The sequence below is a fragment of the Hyperolius riggenbachi genome, chromosome 8 (genome assembly GCF_040937935.1).
Source record: "Hyperolius riggenbachi isolate aHypRig1 chromosome 8, aHypRig1.pri, whole genome shotgun sequence".
NCBI lineage: Eukaryota > Metazoa > Chordata > Amphibia > Anura > Hyperoliidae > Hyperolius > Hyperolius riggenbachi.
In genome coordinates this window covers 207,572,365-207,592,406 of record NC_090653.1, presented here as the reverse complement: position 1 = coordinate 207,592,406, position 20,042 = coordinate 207,572,365, and the positions used below count along the sequence as shown (strand labels likewise).

General features: G+C 43.3%; 1 protein-coding gene and 2 long non-coding RNA genes across 12 annotated transcripts in view; 2 read left to right on the top strand and 1 right to left on the bottom strand.

Moving 5' to 3' along the window:
* Positions 1-7,627, top strand: part of LOC137527567 (uncharacterized) — a 64,144-nt gene extending 56,517 nt beyond the window's left edge. Inside the window, exon 4 of the long non-coding RNA XR_011023182.1 lies at positions 7,413-7,627. This is a non-coding gene — a long non-coding RNA (uncharacterized lncRNA). The remainder of the gene's footprint in view (positions 1-7,412) is intronic.
* The window catches only part of NR6A1 (nuclear receptor subfamily 6 group A member 1), a 592,176-nt gene that overhangs the window by 396,729 nt on the left and 175,405 nt on the right, over positions 1-20,042 (bottom strand). The gene's annotated exons all lie outside the window — the stretch shown is intronic.
* Positions 7,675-18,602, top strand: LOC137527562 (uncharacterized). Its single transcript, XR_011023177.1, has 2 exons — positions 7,675-7,952; positions 15,380-18,602. It is a non-coding gene; the product is annotated as an uncharacterized lncRNA (long non-coding RNA).

Sequence of the window (20,042 nt, the reverse complement as noted above, 5' to 3'; positions counted from 1 at the left end):
TGATGTACATGTATTGCTGGATGTCCTACTTTTTCAGTTTTTTGAACCTCTCATGTATCTATGCTCCCCACTATTTGTTTTGTACTATGTACAGCTTTACAGAAGATATTGGCACTATATTAATAAAAAATAGCAATAAAGGGAGATTCAAGTTGAATCTTGTACATTTGGAATTCAATCTGATCTGTTGGTAGACACCTTAGGGGCAGTAACTTATCTCACCTTTATATGGAAATATAAGAAAACAGTCCTATTGTTTTGTGTAGACACTTGTAGATTGTTAAAGGGCACAGTTTCCCAAAGCTGTCAAAAAATCCCACCATACAGACTCGACCAGTCTATCTGAAGGGAAATTGTATGGTGTGTACCAGGCATTACACTTGCTGTATTGATGGGCACAAACTAAGTACTGTGATTTACTATCAATCTCAACCATATATTAAAAAGCTGAAATCGCATTTTTCACTGCTCGATGCAGCACAAATCCACTGCTTTGCTTCTTTACCCATTCCCAGTGCAGTTTTCTCAGTTATGGTTCCTAGATGATTTTGGTGGCTGAAACAGTCCTTTGTCACAATTTCAGTGTGATGTATGTATAGGCATTCCTAGTCTTCTGTATCCATCAGAAAATAAATGACAAGCAATTGGCTGTTGTGGAAATTTTCAGCCAACTGCTTTGTGACATGGGGAGCCTCCCACTGCTCCTCTCCGTTTACTTTCTCAAGTCCAATATGTGCAGCCCAGATAAACCCATCATGCTTGAACTATCACTGGCAGCTGGTAGACTGTCAACCAAGTGTACATCAGAAAAAGGCGCTTGGAATTTTGGGTGCCCAGTAATTCTGATAGTAAAATAATGGTATTGAATGCAGATATTTTACAAGTAAAGTGTAAAAACAATAGTAAAATATCCGTATTAAATATCGATATTTTACTATAGCTAACCCTAAGCCTATCTGTATAGACAAGGGGTAAGGCTTATGGGAGGAGAGAGGAGAGCGCACTCAGAAAGGTAGTAGTTGTCCCTGGCAAGCCTGTCGTGGAATGATCTCACCTTTAAGACTGACTGACTAGCCCTGACCTTTAGGACTGACTAGAGAGGGATGCTTGACTGCTGACAGTCCTAAAGGTGAGATCATTCCCCGGCAGGCTTGCCAGGGACAACTGCTACCTTTCTGAGTGCTCTCTCCTCTCTCTCCTCCCACACCCCTCACCCCTTGTCTATACATATATTTGCACCACTATCCAGTGGCTTCCAGAGAGCGGCACCACCCCCTTTTTGATCCTCAGCTTACACACTGTATAACATCCCTACAGGACTCTCCCCTGTATGTACAGGAGTCTTCTATATATACACACTGTCCAAAGTATAAAGGGCACTACCTACTGCAAATAACCCTAAGGCTCATACACATGGGGCACTGTTGTTGCTGTTGCTGGCACACAGGAGATGTGTGCGCAACAGCTCGGCGACAGCTCCGCCTGAGCGACAGCTGTCTACACGTCTCTGCCCAACAGGCAGAGATGCGGCGGAAGCTGTCGTCAAAAGTTTCGTCCCCCCCGCCGGAAGCTCCCTTCTGGCTGTGGGTAGCTGTTGCTAGTCCGCACATACACACGAAGTACGTGTGGCGGACTAGCGACGGTTGCTGCAACAGCTGTTGCCGGCGATCGGCCAAGTCAATCGCCTGGCAACAGCTCTGAGTAGCGACAGTTCGTGGCGCGCGCCTTATACACACGGACCTGTCACCGCGACATACGTGTGCCACGTGTTTGTGGCGACAGTTGTGCCCTGTGTGTATGGGCCTTAAGCCGATTCTCACACAGAACCCTCCCCCCAACGCCTAACCTTAACCATCCCTCCGCACAAACACCCTTTCTGACCCCTAATCCCCCTCGCACAAACACTATAACTGATGCCTAACCCTAACAGGGACCCTCCTCACACAAACCCCCCTGATGCCTAACCTCCCCCCCCCCATGCCTAATCTTAAAACCCTCCCAATATGAACTATAATCTATGAACAACAACACAAAGTTTGTATGAGTTGATAAAAATAGAATGAAGGAAGTAGTTCTATATAAAATAGAATACTTTTTTGGGTCATGGCAAAATCGATACATGATATTTTAAGAATATTTAAAAAAAATTCTATATTGCAGAATATAAACGTAATGTACATTTACATAGTTAAAATTAAGGAAATCATATATTGCAAAAGTAATATTTTTATTGTTAGTTGCCAGAAGAAACAATGGACATTAACGGGCACCAGATTTTTTACTTGGGCGCTCGCTTGCTGTTACACATTGGCGGCCCGCATTTTGTTTCCTAGCTGCTGGCACCCAAATTGACTGCTTCCGTCAGCCAATGTCATCATATACAAGCTTTTCAGTAAATCTGGGTGGGGCTTTAAACAGACTGTTTTAAGGAAGCAGGCGATTTCTGGCCAAATCGATTAACAGTGTTGGAATGTGCCTGTGACTGTGACCAATATTGTTGCAACATCTGGGGTCAGCTTTATCGTATAATAATAAGTCATCTGCATCTTTCTATAATTTAATAATCACAAGCCCATAAGAAGAGTCTCTTAACCATCACTCTGCTTTTTAAAATGGGTTAAATATATATTATATGCAGCAGACTATGTCCGGTACTAGGTGTCTCTTTCCAGGGTGGATGATTTGTAGCTACAGTCAGGCGTTTAATACAAGCGCTCTGCCCCACTGTGAGGGGTTACGTGGATGACTGAATTAAAATGAAAACAGTGTGAATCTTTAACAAGGGCTATGCCTCATCATATCATAAATAAGATCACTTACAAAATAATCTGTATGAAGCAGGAAACCCTGCTGGGAGCAGATAGGCAGCGTGAGAGACAGCGGAGAGAGGGAGCGCCTGAGTCAGTTCTTTCATGTGGCAGCCTTTGAACAATGGATTTGATTAAGATATTTCTAGTGACGGGACTGTGTCCTGCTCTGCTTTCTAGGATCTGCCATTCCAGGTCACAAGTACCTGGCGCAGACATGCGGTGTGCGTCCTGGCTGAGACTGAACTGATAGCTGTAACGAAATACTGAGAGGGTTTTGTCTGAAGGAAAGTCAGGTCCCAGACAGTTGGGGGCCAGCCAGCACTCACAGGGAGGAGGTGTGTCAGACACACGATGGGGGTGGGGATCACTGCCAACCACGGCAGACCCATTCAAGCTGTGAAAGGGTTAGGTGACATTCCAGACAGCGCAAAGCCACTGAGCACTGCGATTTCTAGAATGTGCGTCGGATACTGTACACATATAACTTCTACATTCAGGCATTTATTTAAGTATATTCAAAAGATTCCTCCGCACACCTTTCATATGATAAAATCAATTAATGTTTATTGAATCATCGTGGAAACGATTTATTTAAGTATGTATATAGCGCTGACATATTACGCAGCGCTGTACAGAGTATATATTGTCTTCTTCCTAACTGTCCCTCAGAGGGGCTCACAATCCAATCCCTATCATTGTCATATGTCTATATAGGTATTGTGTAGTGTATGTATCGTAGTCTAGGGCCAATTTTGGGGGGGAAACCAATTAACTTATCTGTATGTTTTTGGGATGTGGGAGGAAACCGTAGTGCCCGGAGGAAACCCGTGTAGACACGGGGAGAACATACAAACTCCCTGCAGATGTTAACCTGGTTGGGATTCGAACCGGAGACCCAGCGCTGCATGGCATGTTTCTATTTTTTAAAAAAAATACATTGCTAAGTCATTTAGAAAATACAATTTCTTATTAGTCTTCCCCATTGATTAATCTGGAAGCACTGGATAGCATAGTGGTTAAGCAAATCCAGGCTACGTTAAGCAGTAAGGAGTCTTTGGGCAAAGCTCCCTAATGATCCTGGTGGCTTGTGGAGCGCACCCTAAGTGGCTGCAGCCCTTAAGCGCTTTGAATCCACCAGAAGAAAAGCGTGATCTGAATGTTATGTGTCTTGTCTCTATAGTTCCAGAACTGCTTATAGTGTGCCTAATTAGCCCCTGACAAAATTAAAGAAAGGCATTGTGCACCTAGGGAAATATTTGCTTTATTTTGGCTTGTTCTTCTCCTGATCAAATGGGTACAGCTAATAAACAATTATTTAAGTAATCGTTAAGAGATCAGACATGGCAGTAATGCAAATGTCACGCTGTGTGGATGTGCAAATGAACAATCGATACAATGTGACAGGGGCATCAAACCTGCCAGGAACAAAAGATCATACAGAAGAACAATTACACATGTGTACATCTATTTGGCATTCCCGTCTAATTGATTCCCAACTGGGAAGTATATCGGAATCGACTGAAAAGTTTGCTAGCTATAAGCCAGTGTGTATAAGATCTAAGGCTATATCTGGGCATTGTTACCATTCACAAATTGCTAACTCCCCACTTTGTGGCCATGTCATGTCCCCTAGGCAGTGTGCTTGCACCCATAAGAACTGTCCCTGAGGTGAACTGTCCATTTCTTCTCCCTTCAACATGCTCAATGGCTGATCAGCTACTTATGTGACACTCTTGGGGTAGAGGGCGACTGACCAGGGCAGTAGCACAAAATCATACATCAGAAGTATGGTCACCCATTAAACTTGTTGGACCTACTTGGCTCTTGGTTCTATTCCCAAACACCTAAAGATTTTTGGTGTTTGCCATGAGAAACATGTTATTAAAAATATAAACTCCAATAGGCGAGGTAGACTCTCTCAAAGCAATGATCGCAGTTTTGGGGTATACTTCCCTTTTAAACTAAGGGCCACAGCCCGCTACCAGCACTTCTGCAGCGCTTGTTATTCGGCAAAGCTCTGCACCAATACAGCCCTATGGAGGTGGTTCCGCAAGCGATTGCAAAGGTGCTGCTTCCAGCATTTTTGCAATTTTTCATCCTGAGCAAAATAGTATATATTCTACCACATATGTGAGCATTTCTTTCCACCTTTTGATGCATAGCTTGGGTCTGCTCTTCTCCAGTCAGCATCCACTCTGATCACTAGAGGGCAGTAATCAAAGAGGTGGAGACTAGCTATGCACATTACTCATGCACTAAAGGCAGAGGTAGTACCAGGCAGAAAAAAAAACACATCAAGCACAGACCCCCTGCAGCATTTGGGTCATCCTCTGTTGGATAGATTACCTGGTTGGACAATTATATAAACGGGCTCCATTATTACTCAGTTGTATTACTTGATTTTATTACACACAATACAAGCTGTGATGTTATTTGCATGCGTGTGATTGCTTGTGCATTTTAAAGGACAACTAAGCAGTGAATCAGGTCATTTCAATGCCCGACACTGTCATATCAACAAAGTTATGCTGCGCAGGGCACGTAAGAGTAATTTGGGGATCTGTCGATCGCCAAACCCCGAATTACAACTCCATCCGAGTTGCTACAACTTGGAGGGGGAATAGAATGTATTGACGCCGGGGAGTTTAGCGGCAGCAGTGTGAGCTCACCACCGCCAGTACGACACGTATGCCTAATCAGCACTTCCAAACCATAAAAACAGAAAAGGCATCTGGGTACCTTTTCATGCAGAGGATAGCAGTGCTCTGGTCAGGGGGTGTTTGAATACCTCTACCAGCTCACATTAAATTCTCTGCAATCATTTTGTAAAGATAGTTTTGAGCCAAGGGTGTGTTTTTTTCCCAGCAGGAAATGCAGTAACCCAGGACAATGCTATCCATCTGACAGGCATCATTCTGCATGGACAGACATTTTCATACAGCATAAATATGTACATCCATCATGTCTTTACAGGATTGTAATCATGAAATATTAATTGCTACTGGATGAAAAAATAACCAATGCAATCTTAGTAGGTACCATGTTATAATGAATGGTGCAAGACAACAAGCTTGCCCTCAACTCAAGAAGGACTGTTGAACTGATCAAGCACTTCAGGCGCAACCCCCCTGAATCGCCCCCTGTGATTGTGCCAAAAATAATTCCTTGTACACTTCCCAGCACTTGGTCGAATAAAATCTATTCTGATGACTATGGAATTGCCATATTCGAAGGCCCCCTTTCACACTGGTTCATTTTCATTGTTACCGCAGGGTAACGTTCGGAAATAAAAGTCTATGGGGTCTTTCAAGGAAGTGCATTGTGATACTTTGCGACGGAAGTGTCATTATTGACGCTCGGCCGGCGCGAGTGCACCACTGCGTTATCGGGCATCTTGCTCAGTGACTTGGGTCAAACTGGAAGTCACGTAAATCCATTGCGCAGCACAAATTTAAAAACCGTTCACCACACGTATTCTTGACAATATACTTCTGCTCAATTCGTCTTTTCTGCCACAGGAAGTGAGCGCTACAGAGCCTCACTGCCTGCTTGGCCCGATAACGGAAAGCCCCAAAGTGTGTATCTGGCGTTGCGGTGCGACCGTCACTTCGCACCACAAAAAGAAGAGGCCAATGCACAGTGTGAAAACGGCCAAACTCTAAAGCTGGCCACTAACAGTCCAATTTCTAGCGAAAAATCGTTAGAGCGATCAGAAATTATTATCGGATTGGTTGTAAATAATCTCAGTTGGTAGGCACAATCGATAATGAACGATAAGAAAAAGAATCGTCCGATTGAATTTTCATCGTACCAAAATTTGGATTTTCTTGTTGGTCGTGAGAGATAGGTAGCAATGATTGGTTAGTTGATGGTGTAGTGAACGATTTTTCATCCGATCAGAATTTCTGATCACTCGAACGATTTTTCGCTAGAAATTGAACCGTTAGTGGCCACCTTAACCTCTTGACGACCAGCTAACGCCGATTGGCGTAAACTGGTTGTCTGAGGGTTTCCATGGAAACGGCCGCTCGTTTGAGCGGCCTTTCCATGTCAGTTCATGGAGGATGTCTCCGTGAACAGCCGGAGAGCCGCCGATCGCGGCTCGCCGGCAAAATGTAAACAGGCGGGGAAGAAACCCCACGCTGTTTACATCATACGGAGCTGCTGCGCAGCAGCGCCGTAAGGCAGATAAGAGGCCGGGGATCGCCGGCATATGATAGGCTGAAGCCTATCCTTCAATGCGCAGGACGGAAATCCGTCCTGCGCAGCTGCGCAGCTCACAGGGGGAGGGAGAGGGAGGGAGCGGGCGAGACGGCGGAGAACGCTGCGGAGGGGGGCTTTGAAGAGCCCCCCCCGCTAAGCAAATGCAGCCGGCGGCGATCAGACCCCCCCAGCAGGATATCCCCCTAGTGGGGAAAAAAGGGGGGTAGTCTGATCGCCCTGCTGCACTCCTGATCGGTGCTGCGGGCTGGAGAGCCCACGCAGCACCGATCACTGAAAAATCCCCTGGTCGGCAAGTGGTTAAGAATGACAAGCATGATTCAGCCAGTACCCAACCGAGATTGTAACAGAGTTGTACTTATGTTCTTTTTCCTCTTGCAGGGTCATCATACTGAATATTAAAAGATGATCAGCCGCCATGCCTTGACCTCCAAGCAATGTGGCTGCAGAGGATCTGACAGAATAAACAACACATTAAACCGTTTCATTTCTGCTTCGGTATCCAGGAGAAGAAAAACAATGATTGCAGCCAATACCAGAAGAGTGGCTTGCTAGTAATAATGCAGAGATTTCTGGCTTTGAACGAGTTAACACTTTCCTATCCATCCGAAACCCCCCCCCCCCCCCCCCTTTACCTAAATCTCTGGTGACCTAATTGAGCTGCAGGAATGTGCTGAACTCAACAGACGTTCCACTCCTCTAATAGGGTGTGGATCCCGTTTATTCACACGAGCCCCTGATGGCTTCAGAGAACATTCAACGCTGTCGGTGAGTTTGAGAAAGTGTAATAATATAAACCATCGGCCGTTGACTGTACCCTGAGGCTCTTCACTGCACAGAGAAACAGCACCGTGGCGCAGGAGTGATCGGACAGTTCACATCTAATATACAATCACTAGATTCATGCAACTGCTTCTGTAGGTAAGTTCTATTCCACTGTTTGCTTTAGCAAGCCAAGATAAAAAAGCAAATACGTCAGCTGAAACAACACATGACGGATACTAGTTTAACCCAATATAGTTTTAGGTAGAACTGCTACTATCAGTTTGCTATTGGTCTAGGTTTCAATATCATTAACCTTCATAAACGCATATTACATACATACATACATACATAAAGCATACAGTCCCCTAGTTACAAACAACTTGAGTTATAATTGTTTCAGAGATACAAACACAATTGTCTTCAAGTACAAAATATATAATACTGTTTTTTATTACATTAAATGCTACAGTATTGCATAAACTGTTAAGTTTAAAACACTTTAAAGAAAATCTGTAACGAAAAAAACCTCCCCTAGGGGGTACTCACCTCGGGTGGGGGAAGCCTCCGGATCCAATTGAGGCTTCCCCTGTCCTCCTCAGTACCACGGTGGTGGCGAAAATCCTCCCGGAGCGGCGGCTATGTAGATATTTACCTTTTGGCTCCAGCGCAGGCGCAGTATCCCCTTCTTCCCACGGAGATAGGCTGAAATAGCCGATCTCCATCGGGCCGCTCTACTGCGCAGGTGCAAGTCGCCAGCGCAGTAGAGCGGACCCGACGGAGATCGGCTATTTCCGCCTATCTCCGCCAGAAGAGCCGAAACAGCGCCCCCGCTGGAGCCTGGAAAGGTAAATATTGACCAGGCTGTTGGATCTGTCGGCCGGCTTTAAAGGGATGCAGCGAGACCCCCGTGGGACGGAGGAGGACGGGGGAAGCCTCATTAGGATCCTGAGGCTTACCCCTCCCGAGGCGAGTACCCCCCAGGGGACGTTTTTCTTGTTACAGTGTCTTTTTAAAAACACATTGAAAACAACCAAAAAATCAGTTTTATTATGTCTAAATTTAGAGGAGTCAAAAAGTAAATAATTTATCCATGTTTCAACATGTTTAACACAGGACTCAACAAACAAACAAATTCAACTTACAAACAATCTCCCAGAACGGAACCGGTTTGTAAGTAGGGGACCGAATGCATATGGTACCTCATAGCTTAGAATAATGAAAAAATGAATATCTTAACCTTAAAGAGAACCCGAGGTGGGTTTGAAGAATATTATCTGCATACAGAGGCTGGATCTGCCTATACAGCCCAGCCTCTGTTGCTATCCCAAACCCCCCTAAGGTACCCCTGCACTCTGCAATCCCTCATAAATCACAGCCACGCTGCTGACAAACAGCTTGTCAGAGCTGGCTGTGTTTATCTCTATAGTGTCAGTCTGCTGCTCTCCCCGCCTCCTGCAGAACTCCGGTCCCCGCCTGCATCCCTTCCCTCCCTGCTGATTGGAGGGAAGGGACAGGGGCAGGGACCGGAGCTATGCAGGAGGCGGGGGAGCAGCTGAGACTGACACTACAGATGTAAACACAGACTCACAGCACGGCTGTGATTTATAAAGGGATTGCAGAGTGCAGGGGGACCTTAGTGGGGTTTGGGATAGCAACAGAGGCTGGGCTGTATAGGCAGATCCAGCCTCTGTATGCAGATAACATTCTTTAAACACACCTCGGGTTCTCTTTAAAGGACAACTGTAGTGAGAATATGGAAGATGACATTTCCTTTTAAACAATACCAGTTGCCTGGCAGCTCTGCTAATCGATTTGGCTGCAGTAGTGTTTAAACACCACCAGAAACAAGCATGTGGCTAATCTTGGCAGATCTGACAATGTCAGGAACACCTGATCTGTTGCATGCTTGTTCAGGGGCTATGGCTAAGAGTATTAGAGGATCAGCAGGTAGCCAGGCAACTGGTATTGCTTAAAAAGAAAAAAAAACATGGCAGCCTCCATATCCCTCTCATTAAAATTGTCCTTTAAAGTAGAACTCTATTGTGATTTAAATTAGGCACTGAATTAGGACAACATTAATAACGTATCCTTTAAAAGAAAAGTGGTCCTTCAAAATGAAAAAGATCGGTAATTTGTATATTTTTGTCCTTGGATGTTCTCAAATGATTGATGGACAGCTCCAAATACAATACAAATACGTGGTTTAAAACTTGCCTGTAAGCTTCAAAGACAACAGAATGAGCAGCTGCCACCTGGCTGGCATAAATGCCAATAAAAGGTTTGTTTAAAGCACAACTTCCAAAATATTTTTAGGATAGTGTGAAGATTCAGAGTACTTTTGGGTTTTTACTGTTGCCTGTCCCCATATGACAGAATTGTCCTCACTTGCCATTCCAAAAAGAAGATGGTAAATCTCTGCAGAAGATGGGCAGCACAGTGGCGTAGTTTAAAGTGCTCTCACCTTGCAATACTAGGAGCACAGATTCAAATCTCAGCCAGGACAATATCTGCATGGAGGTTGTAAGTTCTCCCCATGGTTTAATGTGTTTTCTCTGGGCACTCCAGTTTCCTCTTGCATGCCCCCAGACTTAGTGATAAGTTAATTGGACTATGGATAGGTCATTAGACTATCACTATGGGAGAGATTAGATTGTGAGGTCCTCTGAGAGACAGTAGGTGACATGGGTATATACACTATGTAAAGTACTGCAGAAGATGTCAGTGCTACATAATTACATAATAATACAGAAGCAAGTTCAACCCTTTTATTGTGGAGTGAAGTTATGCTAGGTACACACCATACAATTTTCTGGCAGATTTACCTGCCAGATTGATTATTTCCAACTAGTCCGATCTGAATAGATGGTTTATCGTTTTTTTTATCGATTTTCATTCAGTTCTATGAAAATCGATTGAAAAACGATAAAAAAATTGGAAAATCGAAAATTCAATCGAAATTCAGATCGGACATGTTGGAAATAATAGGTCTGGCAAGTAAATCTGCCAGAAAATTGTATGGTGTGTACAGAGCATTACAGCTTGTCAGGGTTTTATTCTCTTTTGTGAGACAAAAAAATGCAACAGACATCCCAGGGGCAAGCAGTGAAGTCCAATATTTTTTTCTTGAACCCAGGCTTTTAAAGAGAACCCGAGGCGGGGTTCTAACAACAAAATCCCCATACAGAGGCCGGGCCTGCCTATAGAGCCCAGCCTCTGTTGCCATTTAGATTCCCCCTAAGGCCCCCCCCCCCCCCCCCCGCGCTCTGCGAGACCCCATAATTCAAAGCCGCGCTGCAGACATAGAGTGTGTCGCAGCGGGCTGTATTTACCTCCATAATGCCAGTCTTGCCGCTCCCCCGCCTCCTGCATCGCTCCAGGCCCCGCCCACGTCCCTTCCCTCCCCGCTGATTGGAGGGAAGGGACGCAGGCGGGACCGGAGCGATGCAGGAGGCGGAGGAGCAGCCAAGACTGACAGGAGGAGGTAAACACAGCCAGCACCGCGCGGCTGTGATTTATCGGGTCTCGCTGAGCGCAGGGGGGGATTTAGGGGGAATCTAAATAGCAACAGAGGCTGGGCCCTATAGGCAGACCCAGCCTCTCTATGGGGATTTTGTTGTTAGAACCCCACCTCGGGTTCTCTTTAAATTAAAACACATGGGCCCACATGCAATTCACTTTTTCACCTGACTTTTCTCCTAGGAGATAATTTTTCATCTTCGATTTAAAATAACTTTTTAGCATTTTACAATGGGAAAAGTACCAAAAAGTAGGTGAAAAACTACTGTCAACATTATTTTGAGTATTTGTTTGTTTGCAGATAGTTTAAAAGTCATTTTATGGCAAGTTTTGAAAATATCAGCTAGGAGAAAACACAGGTGAAAAAGTGAATTGCATATGGCCCATGGGGCCATATGCAATTCATTTTTTTCTCCTGAGTTTTCTCCTAGGAGATAATTTTTCATCTTGTATTAAAAATAACTTTCAGTATTTTGCAATTGAAAAAGTACCAAAAAGTAGTTGAAAAACGACTATCAGAATTATTTTGAGTATTTTCTTGCTTGCTGGTGATTTTAATTTACAAGTTGTGAAAATATCACCTAGATGAAGAGTCAGGTGAAAAAGTGAATTGCATTTGGGCCACAGGCCTCAATTCACTAAGCTTTATTAAACACTTTATCAAACGTTTCATAATTTCCGCATGGGTAAAATCTCATTTTGAATTCACTAAGGTGTTCTATATTTATCGAATGTTTTATCAATAAAACGTTCAATAAATCTCTAACACCTTTGTGAATTAAACATTAGTTTTTGCCCATGAGGATGAAGCTTGTTGAATTGAGGCCATAGTCTTCATGGGGAGATTACTTCTTTCTTTTCAAAACTCACTTGACACCATTACGTAGCACGAACATTCTCCAATCATAAATATTCCCGCAAGTTTGCTCTCTGATACTATTGATCTGTCAAGGCAGAAATTTAGTATGAGGGTGGTTAATTTTAAATCCTGCCTCAGCTGAGAGGGATATGGAGGCTGAAATATTTCCTTTTAATCAATGCAGATTGCCTGGCTATCCCTCTGCTCCTCTGCCTCTATACTTGAGTCCAATAAATGATGGCCAGTAGAGCCACAAGTAAGGGTGGATTGGCACCAAGGCTGCTATCAAGAGCAGTGAGGAGTTGCTCATTGCAGGCCTCTGTGGCTAAATTACAGTATTATTATCCTTCTGCTTTGGCACAGACGTCTACACCGTTTCTTTTCTAAACAAGAATATCAGGTTTAGGATCTTAAGCCAGGAGAAGAGCAGTTAAACCTCTTGATTCAGTCTCTGGTTACAAACTTATTCCAAGGCCAACATAATTAGGGAGAGCCCCTTGCATGCTGCAGTAATTAGGGAAAAAGAGAACAAGGCTTCCCATTCATTCTCCATAATCCACGTGTCAGGAGTAGAACAACAGAAGGGCCTTTTTACAATGAGCATCTGCTGCCTCCAGCATTGCCATCTTATTTCCACAGGGGATCCTATCACAGAAGACAGAGCAGGAGAGAAAGTTTTGATTTTTTTCTTTTAAATTACAGTTAAGGTGGAACTATATATGTGACCTTGCCTGACACAAAGAAAAAGGAATTGATGACTTGAGGTGTATAAAGACAATCACATGGAGAAAAAATAAGTTTCATGGACTGTACAGACCATAGAATGGCATTCAAAAGTCCAAGCATAACAAATTACTGAGTCTATTAAAACTGGAGCAGGCAAAATGCAAAAAGCAACTATACCAAATGATGAACTAATAGTAATCAGGGTGTTAAGTCAATATGAACAGTGTAGTGGTGCACATAAATACTTGTTTCATTGATTTATTTCATTAGCCCACTGTGCCACTGCAGTACACCTTCCCTCTTCTCTTCTCTTCTCTGGATTCAGCTGGTGTAATTCACAGTACTGTAAGTAAGCAGCTGGTGAGCATAAGACCTAAATCTGCTAACATGAAATTAACAAGGCTCAAGAGATCTTAAGCTCAAATGTAGAGGTGCACAGCTGCAAGTAAACAGAGCTATGCAATGGAGGTTTCAATATGAAAACCCATTTGGAAATCAACATGACTGCTTTGTTAACCTCTATTGTTAAATTTTCGGTTTAGCTAGACCATTTACAATTATAACTTGTGGCACAGGATTTTACAAACAACAAAACAATCACAGCTTAGGCATGTAGGATGGATAAGTTGGTTTCTGTGAATATAGTTTTGCCTTCTTAAAACAGAAGGTATTTGCAATAAATCAGCTTTACGTGAAAACTGTGGTTTCCCATGATTCATCACTCCCAAATATGCAAATCATCTCTTTTTCCGCGTGAAATCCAGGTACACATTTAGAACCGCTGGTGTATAGTGAACATATATAGTAGTTTATCAATTTTACAGAGAAACATCTGTTAAATGTATAAGCTACAGGCGCACTATACACCAGCAGTTCTAGATGTGTGCCTGGCTTTCAGGGGTATAAAGATTTGCATATTGAGGAGTGATGCATCATGGGAAACCGCAGTTGTGCACTTAAAGCTGATTTATTGCTAATACCTTCTGCTTTAAGAAACACACTTTTGCATAAACAGTGCTCTTGGCACATGTGCTTGTCAGGTGTTGCATATTTTTCTACTGATGATTGTTGAAGCAGACAATATCGGTTTCCGCCAATCAGTGTTCATGGACACATTACTATGCAGTGTCCAGTGAATGTGCCAACTATCTGGAAAAATGTAGAAGAATCTGATGTTTCCTGATGATACAGGAGCTATTCTGTAAAAAGCTGCTGTACTTCACATAATATTACAGAAATATCTTCAACCCAGGTAGCGACCTCTAAGAACTGCTATCCCCAACAGTTTTTCATGGCTACCTTGGCAAAGGTTTCTGATACCTTCCTGTGCTCATAGCTACATAGTCTGGGAATATTTTTCAGGAGACGTTCTAGCAGAATCCCAAGGATTTTAAAGTAACTTTCCACCTTTACTGGAATATACACAGTTAAATTGTTCTCCTTTAAATGCTGAAACACATTTGTTAAAAAAGTTACCTTGTCTGCTGGCTTGTAATCAAAGAATTGTACATAGTGCAGCCTACAGAGCACCAGGGAACATGTCTAGTCACTTTATACATCTGAGTGTGAAATCTGAGAATACTGAGAATAGCAATTCTGTACAGACACTCCCCTAAGGGCTGGATCTATACACATATAAACATTTGTATAGACTGTCACAGGAAATGACATATTGACATGTGCGCTGCCCAATTCACCATCAGAAGTACTGAGTACCTGGGACAGGTTCCCAGGCAATAAATAGGCTGCACTATATACTTTGATTCCAAGCAGGCCAACAAAGGTAACTAGTAACCTTTATGGCAGTTTGGGAGGACAATTTTACTTGTGTATGTTCCAGCAAATGGGAAAAATCCCATTAAGAAGAAAAGAGGCAATTAGATATTTCTGTTACATCACTGATTATCTGGCGAGCTGATTTATTGAACATAGTGTTATGAGAATAGGCCCACTATAACAAAGGAGGAAAGCTGTATGGCTTTAAACCATAGCAAGAAAGTGAAAATAAGAAGTATTCCTAAATGCAAATACAGAAAGTAAAGAAATTCATAAATACGTTGTTCAACTCTCACAAATATGAATTCAACAGTCTTGCCGAAGTCCCCATGTAAAGAACTAAAAATGTAGCCACCAAAATCTGAACACCGTTTTAGAAACCAGATTGTAGTACTAAGACATGCATTCTGGCCTGTCAATGCTTCAGTGTATTTATTTGTCTTTGAGCTGGAAGGAAACCATATGGGAACAATTAGCCAGACAGGTAAGTGCAAAACGCATAGATTATTTATGTATTCTGCCCAGAGGTTCAGAATGTGAATGAGAAACGTATCAATCAAAGAAGACTTAAACCTATTCTGGGCTGAATTTTTACATGATAGAAAGAAATGTTTGTGCTAAAAGAATTAAAGCTTCATTACACCATTTTACAGGCTTATTTACTAAAAGCTAACCCAGTGAAAGTCTGTAAATCATTTTGGTTTAGATCATGTAAAAGGATGAACAAAACCGCATTAACCGGACTGGGACACATCTACATGCACGACCAACAATAATGGCTGCAATCAACATTCATTGCTGTCGGTGGGTTGTAGTTTAGAATAGCTCATTGATCAATGAATGCAAACTGCAGACCACATATCAAGCAGTCAAGTCTGATCATCAAACCTGCTACTTTCTATGCATTCAGCTACTGCAAAACCCAGGATATGTTCCACGACCTACAAGAGCTACATGTTCAGCAATTGCACGATGTCAATGGTGAAATATGCACAGAAAGCAAAAGAGAAGTCATTTATGTTGAACAAAAAGGCAATCAATTACAAAAATGTTTGTAAGTTGAGAATATGTCCTATAAGCAAGCACTGCAGAACAGAAACATTGTGACTAAATCCTATGAGAAGCTGGGGTCTTGCTGTAATGTCCTATTTCTAGATACAGCCAATATTTGTCTCTTCTGCAGTATGCCAAGATAAAAAGGCTAAAAGTGAACTATGGGTTACTCACATCTTAAAGTGTACCAGATACGATTAATAGTTAAAGTTTTATACATACCTCGGCCTTCCTCCAGCCCCATCCACACAGATCGCTCCCACGCCGCTGTCCTCAACCTTTTGCAGCTCCGGGTCCTGTATATTCAGCCATTTGTGGCCAGTCTGAGCTTGCGCAGTATTATTCTCCGCCGGAGAGAGCGCACTGCGCAAGCTCAGACTGGCTGCGACTGGCCGAAGTTATGGGACCCGGGACTGGAGCTGCAGAAGGCTGTGGACAGCGGTATGGGAGCGATCCGTGCTTATGGGGCTGGAGGAAACCACAGGTATGTAAAAAACTTTTACTCATCTCTGGTTTCCTTTAAGACTTCAGAAAAGAACTACTATTTAAAAAAAAAAATTAAAAAGAGGTTTAAACATGATATGGCATTTCCAGTCTAGGCAGTATCACAAGATAGTGAAAGCAGTATTTAGGCAGGAATATCGCTCTCAGTCCTCTACTGCACAGGTGTCAAACTCAAGCCCTGTGGGTAAAATGCAGCCCTCCTTGCCATTTTATGTACCCCTCAAGAGCTTCAATTGTGCATCATTGTAAGCAGTAAAAGAACAGCAGCACACTACCTTCCCATCCAGAGAAGCACACCAGTGATGCGTGTTTCTGGTTGGAACATTGTCAGTTTAGGCCGGGGTACAGCAACAACCCAAGGGACTCTCCAGCGAAACTAGTATGGGACCTCCTCCGGGAATCCAAACCCCCCCATGTAGCTGGTAAAACACACACTTACAACGCACACACGCACCTAGCAGAGTAGCATAAAGGAGCAGTGTTAGGGGTGGTTCACACAGGCGTCTGCACCGCATTTATACCGGCGTTCGGGACTCGGCGTTAAACGCTCCCATTCAAGTAAATAGGAGCGTTTGTACCGGGTTTTTACCGTTTGCGCGAACACGGCGTTCAGATCCCGATTTTACCTGGCGTTCGAGGCGACCGTGGATGCTACATGTAGCGTCCTGGGGCAGTTAACTGCTGCGGCTAATGTCCCCCTGTGGGGGAGAAAAACGCTAACTGCAACTAAATGCCAGGAAAGCCTGGCAGATCCCCGTGTGAACCAGCCCTAACATTTACCTGTTAAAGCGCTGCATCAAGTCTCTTATGTTCTTCTCAGCAGCTGCACCCTCTATGCCTGGTTCAATACCTCCAACTCCTGAACATATGACATGTATTTGGAAGCCAGAGGTATGCACCATAGAGCTCCACTATGGTACTCTGCAGAAAAGGGGAGAAGTGGGACCCCCACAGCCATTGCAGTTACACCACTTAATTTAAGACTGTTCAATACATGTTAAATCTTAATATACCATTTGTGCCGAGATTTGGACTTTAGATTTTGGCCCCTTACATGATTGATTCTGACACCTCTGCTCTACAATATCTCTGTTACACAAGTTGCAAATTGTTGCACCTTCCAGTTCCGTCCTGTAAGCCTCAGCATCATAAATGTGTAGCTTGGTGCAGAGAGGACAGGTACATAGCAAAAGAATCTTGGGTTCCATTTTTTTTATGTAAAATATGCTTAGTTTCATAATCTGCAGAATATGAGGGATTATGTGGGATTTAGAGGGTCACTCATTTTTTTTCATTCACAGAACATAAACCTGTGAAAAAGATGCTTTCTAATCATAGAAGAGGAGGAAAGAGACAGGTGTTGTACTGTTGACAAAGGTTTCCTTCAAACATGTGCAGAGTTCAGGCTGCCATACACTGGTCGATTGCCTTCAGATCTACCAACAGATAGATCCCTCTCTGATCTAATCTGATCACAGAGGGATCTATTGGCTGCCATACACTGCACACAGATTTGAATACATTTCAGCATAAAATAGATTCAAACCTGTGAAGCCGCCTGTCTTGCCGACACTGCTCCCCCGGGCCAGCAGCAATAATATTACCTGTCCGCCGGCGCGAGTCCCCGGGATCTGTTCAGTCGCACTTCTTTCTGCGTCCTCCACGTCCTCTTCACTTCCAGTCTCGTCCTGTGGCAAGCAGAAGTTTAACAGTAGAGGGCGATTGAACTACGACGTGTCACAGGAAGTGCAGAAAACATGGAGAAAAAGGCCAGCCGGAAGAAGTGTGACTGAACGGATCCCGGGGACTCGCGCCCGCCAGGTGATTATGCTGCTGCTATGCTGCCCCAATTGTCGACGATTCGTACGCCGTTAACGCCACACTTCCGACCCGCCGGCAATTGAGCAAAATGTTTCGTCTGGACAGATCAACTGGATCAATCGATTTCGGATAGAAATTGGTCGGTCAGCATTTGCATTATCGATTTCACAGCAGATTCGATCACAGTGATCAAATCCGCTGTATATCGGCGGGAATTCAAGTTAGTGTATGGGCACCTTAAGGATCCCAGCAGTCTGAAATGTATTATCCTTTTTACACACACACCTGCTGAAAGTAGGTCTAGACATGAAAACCTAAATGCACATCTAAAGCTGTAAATACATTCCAAGTCCAGCAGAGAGGAAGCAAACAGTTTGTTAAGTAGAGATGAAGCTAAATGTGTAAATGGTAGGTACTTGCCTCCATCCCAGGTCATACACAAGCACAATATATACTTTATGCCTTTACATAAAACCGCAAAATGGATTCCTGTATTGTGTAAAAAGGTTAGCTGTTGTAACTTGATTTAATAAATAATTATTTATTAAGCATTTTTTTATAATGTAAGCGTGTTTTTATAATTACCATATACCGGTAATATTTGCAGAATACATTTTTTAAAGAGTGTCTATTTCATTCTTGGGATCAGCATCACGGGGGTGAGAAGATATGCTGGGCGAATCACTCGCTGGGTGGCGGTCAGGGGCTACCGTACACACCTGATTATTGGCTGAGGCAGTCATTATCAGCTGCCTCAGCCGACTTAAGTGAGCTGTGTGTACAGGCCTTTACAGCAGAATTTAAAGCCCTCATCCACCCATACATGTTTAAATAATGTCCCTTCCTCCTAATAGTTCTTTTTAAAAAAAGGAAGAACAAAACATATTTTCAAAATTTCGAAAAGGCTCGATAATTGCTGAGCTGCACTTCTAGAATAGGAGAGCTTTCATCCCATAATGCCCAGCGTGACAACTGACCTGAGCTGGCCAATGGTGATCATGAACCAACGTGTTACAACAAAGGTCTGCGGCATACTTCATCTCTATAGGCCAGCTGACCTTAGGTGAGAGGTTATGCTGAATATTATGGGGTGGAAATTTGCTATTAGTGAAAAGATACCATGGCGAAAGCTTACTCACCACCTGTCCTTATCAGGATGTGGTAGTGGATGTGGCCAAGCTGCTATGCTACCCCTCTCCCATAGGTGTCAATAGAACAGGGTTGGAGCTTAGACAGCTCAGCTCTAAGAGTGTTCAAGTGAACCAAGCAGGCTTTGGGGGAGCCCACAGAGCCCGTCATTTATTTATTGAAAAAATAAATAAATGAAAACTTATAAGATGTATTTAGCTAGCACAATGGGAGATATATTTATTTTTTCCCCTTGACCAAGGGACAGATTTCTCTCTGCTCAGAGAGAGATCTGTCAGCTGCCCATACACCGCAGGCCGATTCCTGATCGATGCCAGAATGACACTTCCTAAGTTTATTTTCTAAATGCAGCCTGTCCTATTCTGCTGTATTTGCAGATCTCAATTGATTTAAAGCCAACATTTAGCCACTTTTTCAGTTCATATTATAGTACATTTACAGAGATTTGCAACTCACCATGTTTAGTGCATTGCTTGTCAGTACATTTTGCTACCTTGGAAATACTTGTCATGCTGCATGTAGAAGCTCCTTATTTCCAGGAGAGGAGGGAGACTCTTCTCCAGCACAAAGCAGGTCACCTGATCCAGCCCACCTCCTCCAACTGCTGATGTAGAATAACTGTTTGCAACCAACACTGTAAGCTCGTAAAAGCTATGTGTGCCTTCCTTGCATTGCCCTCCTCAGTCTACAATGAGCAACCATATCTCACAGTTTTTAAATAAACACTCTGGGGAGGGTGTAGAAAGTATTCATGCTTTACTGAACATTTTACAGAAATGAACTACACAGGAATTGATAATGAGAGTTTGCAGGGCTGCAATACAGGCCACGAAAAGCTTAAA